Source organism: Crotalus tigris, unplaced genomic scaffold (genome assembly GCF_016545835.1).
Source record: "Crotalus tigris isolate CLP2741 ecotype Arizona unplaced genomic scaffold, ASM1654583v1 scf7180000020772.518028, whole genome shotgun sequence".
Taxonomy (NCBI): Eukaryota; Metazoa; Chordata; class Lepidosauria; order Squamata; family Viperidae; genus Crotalus; species Crotalus tigris.
The window spans coordinates 497,442-503,441 of NW_024098172.1; the positions used below are offsets into that span (position 1 = coordinate 497,442).

Below are 6,000 nucleotides of genomic sequence, written 5' to 3' on the forward strand. Positions count from 1 at the left end.
AGTGGCGTAACTTTGAAAGGTCACTAAGCAAACTGTTGTAAGTTGAGGACTATCCATAGTAAGAGAAGTAAAACTGGGAGAATCCAACAATTTCTCTCCGTAATTTGACCCACGATCAATTTGCCGTCACACTACATTGAACCATTGGTTTAATGACGGTTCAAAGTTACAGTGGGCCTAGAAAAAAAGTAATTTACCACCTTTCCTTGCACTTACAACCGTCATAGCATCCCCAGGATCAAAGTACAAGGCGCTTGGCAACCGGCCCATATTTATTAATTTAATTTTATTTATTTTAGAGAATTTATAGAGCCGCCTACTGCCTCAGAGAGACTCTAGGCCCGGGTAGGCAACCTTGGCTCTTTTATGAATCGTGGACTTCAACTCCCAGAATTCCTGAGCCAGCATGGCTCAGCTTGGAAACTCTCCCTTTCCCCTCAGCATGGCTGGCTCAGGAATTCTGGGAGTTGAAGTCCACGAGTCATGAAGGGGCCAAAGTTTCCCCCATGTTGGCTCAGGAATTCTGGGAGTTGAAGTCCACGAGTCATAAAAGGGCCAAGTTTGAAGACCCTTGGCATAGAGAGACATTTTCCACAGTGAAAGGTTTAGGTCTAGAGCAGGGGTAGGCAACCTTGGCTCTTTTATGACTCGTGGACTTCAACTCCCAGAATTCCTAAGACAGCATGGCTCAGCATGGAAACCTCTCCCTTTCCCCTCAGCATGGCTGACTCGGGAATTCTGGGAGTTGAAGTCCATGAGTCATAAAAAAGCCAAGATTGCCTACCTCTGGCCTAGGCCGCTTTCTGACTCATGGACTTCAACTCCCAGAATTCCTGAGCCAACATGGCTCAGCTTGGAAACTCTCCCTTTCCCCTCAGCATGGCTGGCTCAGGAATTCTGGGAATTGAAGTCCACCAGTCATAAAAGAGCCAAAGTTGCCTACCCCTGCTCTAGGCGGCTCACACATAATAAAAACACAATGTAGAAAGAAATTAAAATAATAAAAAGTAAAACAATAGTAAAATGATAATAAAAATCACTACCCTCTCACAGTGACAACACACACTCAGTCAAATCAGCCATTTTTAATGGGCTTCTCCCCATTTACAACAGTTGTAAATTGTTTGACATTGCTGGCTGGTTTCCAACCGGCAGATTCATTGGGGGAAACTGGATTCACTTAACAACTTCCTGATTCGCTTAACAACTGCATGATTCCCTTAACAATGGTTTTCTTCACACCGATGGCCAAAGCAGATCATCCCTGCCTTGCTTAGCGACGAAAATTCTATTCCCCATTGTGGTCGTAAAACGAGGACTATCTCGGGCAGCTTGGCCGGGAGAGAAATTCACCTTCCCTTGTCATGCCGAAAAACTCGAAGCCATTCCTGGAACTCACCATTCCTCAAATGAAATCTACACATAGTCCTCGACTTACAACGGTTTCATTTAGTGACCTTCATTCGAAGTTACCAGGGCACTGCAAAAAAGGACTGCTGGCCATTTTTCACATCTACAACGGTCACCGCCTCCCCAGGATCAAAATTCAGCCGCTTGGTGAACTGATTCATACTTATGACGGCTGCAGCGTCCCGGGGTCACGTGATCACCTCCTTTTGCGGACCGTCTGACACGTCGAGTCAACGGGGAGGCCGGATTCACTACACAACTTAACAACCGCAGGGATCCACTTAACAGCGGCGACAAGGTCGTAAAAGGGAGCAAAACTCACTTAACAGCAGCAGAAAACAACGGGCTCCATTGTGGTTGTTAAGTCCAGACACGTGGCCTCCGACGGTGTGCCAAGCTTTGTGGTTTTGTGTGTTTGTGTGTGCCTCATCTCTCCACTTCAGCCTGTGCCAACACACTTAAAACATGCTCAGCCAGCCTGGAAATAAAACGCAAAACGCTCGGTACCCAGAGCCAGCTAAAAGAGGATTATTTCCTGGATTTTTTTTTTTTCCTCATGCAGCACTGCAGATCTGGGTTGCTCTCTCTCTTTTAGAAAAAAAAAAAAGCTGTCAGTAAAACACACGTACACACTCCCCAAAGCACTGGGATTAGATGCCAAGCTGCAGAAAACACGCTGTCTGGATTGTCATATATACACACCCAAGCCATCGACTCCAGACCAGCCTAGAAAATGATTGGGGAGGGAGGATAATAATAATAATAGTAATAATAGTAATAATAGTAATAATAGTAATAATAATAATAATAATAATAATAATAATAATAATAAAAGACAGCAGAATAAGCCATCTTCTTTCTCTCTCCCTCCTGCTGGACAGCCAGAAAAAATTTATGTCTCTCCTGACATCAGTGCAAGCTCAGAAAGACTTCCAGGAAAGAATTCGGGAAGGATGGTGTGGAAGAGATACACACACACAAACACACACACACACACACACACACACACACACACACACACACACGAGACACACTATTTTAAGAAAAACTGGCGAGCTGTGAACAGATCAGGTTTTTACATCCACGATTGTCCACTAGATCTAAAAAAAAAATAAGGCCAGTTTCCAATCAAACCAAAAAGGCACAAAAATAGCTTTAAAAAGAAAACATTTTCTGGGGGAAAAAAAAATAAGACCAATTTCTAATCAAAGCAGAAAGGCAGAAGAATTGCTTAAAAAAAAATTTTTTTTTCCCTGGGGACAAAAATAAATAAAGGCCAATTTCCAATCAAAGCACAGTCACAAAAATTGTGTTTAAAAAGATAATAATAACTCCAGGCTGGGGAGTGGGGTGGGAGGGGAAAATAAGAGCTATTTCCAATCAAACCAGAAAGGCAGAAGAATTGTCTTTTAAAACATTCTCCAGGGTGTGGGGGGGAATAAATAAATAAATTAATTAAAACCCCAAATATCTGGCGTGCAGGAGAGACCCACCTGCGTTCCAGCTAAAGAGGATTTAGAAAATGGGTTTCCGCGTGGATAGGATCAGAGACCACAGAGAGAAGCAAAAGATTTGCAAAAAAAAAGATACTTTTTAAATTTATTTATTTATTTAGCTTATGGGCTATCGTAACATATCTACACACACACAGACACACACACACACACACACACACGTTTTCTGAGGTTTTCGTGTTTGTATGTAGGTCTTTGGTTATTCGGGTTTTCTCCCGCGTAAAATTGGAAGTGTCTTGGCGATGTTTCAACGAAGTCCCATTCGTCATCTTCAGGCTGGTGTTTTCGGCTTCATCCTAGAAGCACGAAGCCGAAAACACCAGCCTGAAGATGAAGAATGGGACTTCGTCGAAACATCGCCAAGACACTTCCAGTTTTACGCGGGAGAAAACCTGAATAACCAAAGACCTACCTACCTACCTACCTATATATAGGGAGTTGAAGTCCACATGCCTTAAAATTGTCAAGGTTGAGAAACACTGCATAGAGAAATATGCCCTCAGATATAGATAGATAAATAGACAGAGAGAAATATGCCCTCAGATAGATATACTGTAGAGAGATAGAGAGATATAGAGCAATAGATAGAGATAAATATGCCTCAGATGTGTGTGGTGTGTCTGTGTGTGTGTATGTGTGTATATATATATATGTTTTCTGAGGTTTTCGCGGGTGTTTGTATGTAGGTCTTTGGTTATTCGGGTTTTCTCCCATGTAAAATTGGAAGTGTCTTGGCGACGTTTTTACGTGGAGAAAACCCGAATAACCAAATATATATATATATATATAGAGAGAGAGAGAGAGAGAGAGTTATATATAGATAAATATGCCCTCAGATATAGATAGATATAGAGAGATAGAGATATAGAGAGATAGATATAGAGAGATAGATATAGAGAGACAGAGATATAGAGATAAATATGCCCTCAGATTTGTGTGTGTGTGTGTGGAGAGAGAGAGAGAGAGAGAAAGAGAAAGAGAAAGAGAGAGAAATGGATGCCCTCAGCTTAAAGCCAGTCACTTTTTAAATATTGTAGCTTCTTTCCAAAAGAAAGTTGTCCTTTTTCCAATCGATCCCGGAGGAAAAGGGGGATTTATCCCGCCTTCTCCTGGCTTCCCAATGACAGCCAGGGGATGCTTTTGGTCCTAAGGCTGGACAGGTTTGCAAAAAAAAAAAAATTATGATTAAAATTCTCCTCTGCTCTCTCTCTCTCTCTCTCTCTCCATCTCTCCCCCCGCCCCCCCAGTCTGCATCATTACTCAGCCCCCAAAGGGTGGCGTGATCAGCCAGCCTCCCCACGACACAGGATGACATAATCGGAGCCGCGGCCCCGCTTGCTGCGCTTCCAAAGTCTGCCGTCGCTCCCCCCCCCTCCGCTTTCCATCCCCGGACGCTGGACGGTCCCGTCTTTACGACCTGCTCCTCCAATTCGAATCAAATCGAATCAAAAAACACAATCCCAACTAACCAAACCTCTCTCGCCCTTCACACGAATCACTCTTTCTGCCCCCATCCCACCCCCACCCCGCAACGCTTTTTCCCACGGTAGCTGGGTTCGTGGGCACGCGTATGCACACACCCGGGGAGACACAAAAGCGCACATAGGCGCACACAAACACACACACACACACACACACGGGCGCCTCATCCGTGCAACTTTGCACGGGGAACGGAGCGAAGCGGGGAACCGTTTGAGACGCAGGCTGAAAATTGTGCCCTGTTTGCTGTGGATACACACACACACACACACACACACACACACACACACACACACACACAGAGCCACAAGTACAGGCGCATCAACCGCGCAAGCTTGCACAGGGAAGGAGCAAAGCGGGCGCCGTGGGAGATGCGTGCTGAAAAATGCGTCCTAGTTGCTTTGCGCACACGCGCGCGCGCGCGCACACACACACACACACACAGCCAGCCACGAACATGAGCGCACCATCCTTGCAACGTTTCACAAGGATGGAGCAACCCAAAGATGCATGCTGAAAAATGTGCCCTATTTCTCCGGATCACCCCCCCCCCACACACACACACACTTACTCACACACACAGCCAGCCAGCCAGCCAGCCAGCCACGAGCATGGGCGCATCATCCGTGCAACCTTGCGCGGGGAATGGAGCCGTTTGAGATGCGGGCTGAAAATTGCGGTCTATTGGCTCCGCATACACACACACACCCTTACACACACACACCCTTACACACACAACCCTACACACACACACACACACACACACACACACACACACACAGAGCCAGCCACGAGCATCCTCCACCGCGAGGTACCTTCTCCCAGGTGGGTGTGCTTTACACGCGCGCACACACACACACACGCACACAGAAGCGCCCGCGCGCGCCCGCGGATGCTCCCCGCAGCAATCCTGGACAATGTTGCAAAAGCCACGCATGCTGCCCCCTTCGGGCAACACGCCCCCCACTCCACGCCCCCTTCCCCAAAATCCCTCCGGGCGGGGGTCCAAAGAAGGAGGGGACCCCCCCCCTTCCCCGGGATCCCCGCGTGCTCCGCCCTTACTCTTTGCAAGCTGAGGTCCGGACCCAGCTGCCCTCTGCCCGGAATCCGGAGCCTTTTTTGCAATCCAATCCAAGGGGGTGGGTGGGAATCGCGTGGGGTTCAACCCCGAGCCAGCCCCGGGCAGCCCGGCGGCGGCGCCCTCCTTGCGCGGGAATTGGAGCGATCCGGACGAAAAGCGCAACCCGGCGAGGTTGCCCCGGCGCTCCTCCGGCGGGCGGGCATCGCAGCCGGAGTCAGGCGTCCCCACGCGCGCGCGCTAGCCGACACGCGTCTTGCTCCCTTTTCTTGCGGCAAACGGCGACCACGCCCCCCTGGCCCCGGCTTCAGCCTATCAGCGGGCAGGATCGAGGAGGAGGAGGAAGAGGGTGGATCGCCGGCTGTGTAACTCTTCTCTCCCCGGCGTAGAGCCCTTGCCTGCCCGGGGCTGTCGGCGAAGGCCGGAAGGCTTCGGGTCTGTCCGTTCCCACGTGCACGAAGCGCCGGGAAAAGAAGGGGGACCGGGAGGGGAGCGTAACGTGGGAATGCAAGGTGGCTC

At 48.4% G+C, this 6,000-nt stretch overlaps 1 protein-coding gene across 2 annotated transcripts in view; it reads right to left on the reverse strand.

The window, feature by feature from the left end:
* LZTS3 (leucine zipper tumor suppressor family member 3) overlaps nt 1-5,755 on the reverse strand; it is a 38,660-nt gene extending 32,905 nt beyond the window's left edge. The window contains exon 1 of one of the 2 annotated variants that reach the window (XM_039368391.1): nt 5,466-5,755. The gene's annotated coding sequence lies outside the window, so the exon portion shown is untranslated. The remainder of the gene's footprint in view (nt 1-5,465) is intronic. The other variant, XM_039368387.1, reaches the window with a different exon arrangement.
* Nucleotides 5,756-6,000: the final 245 nt, after the last annotated feature.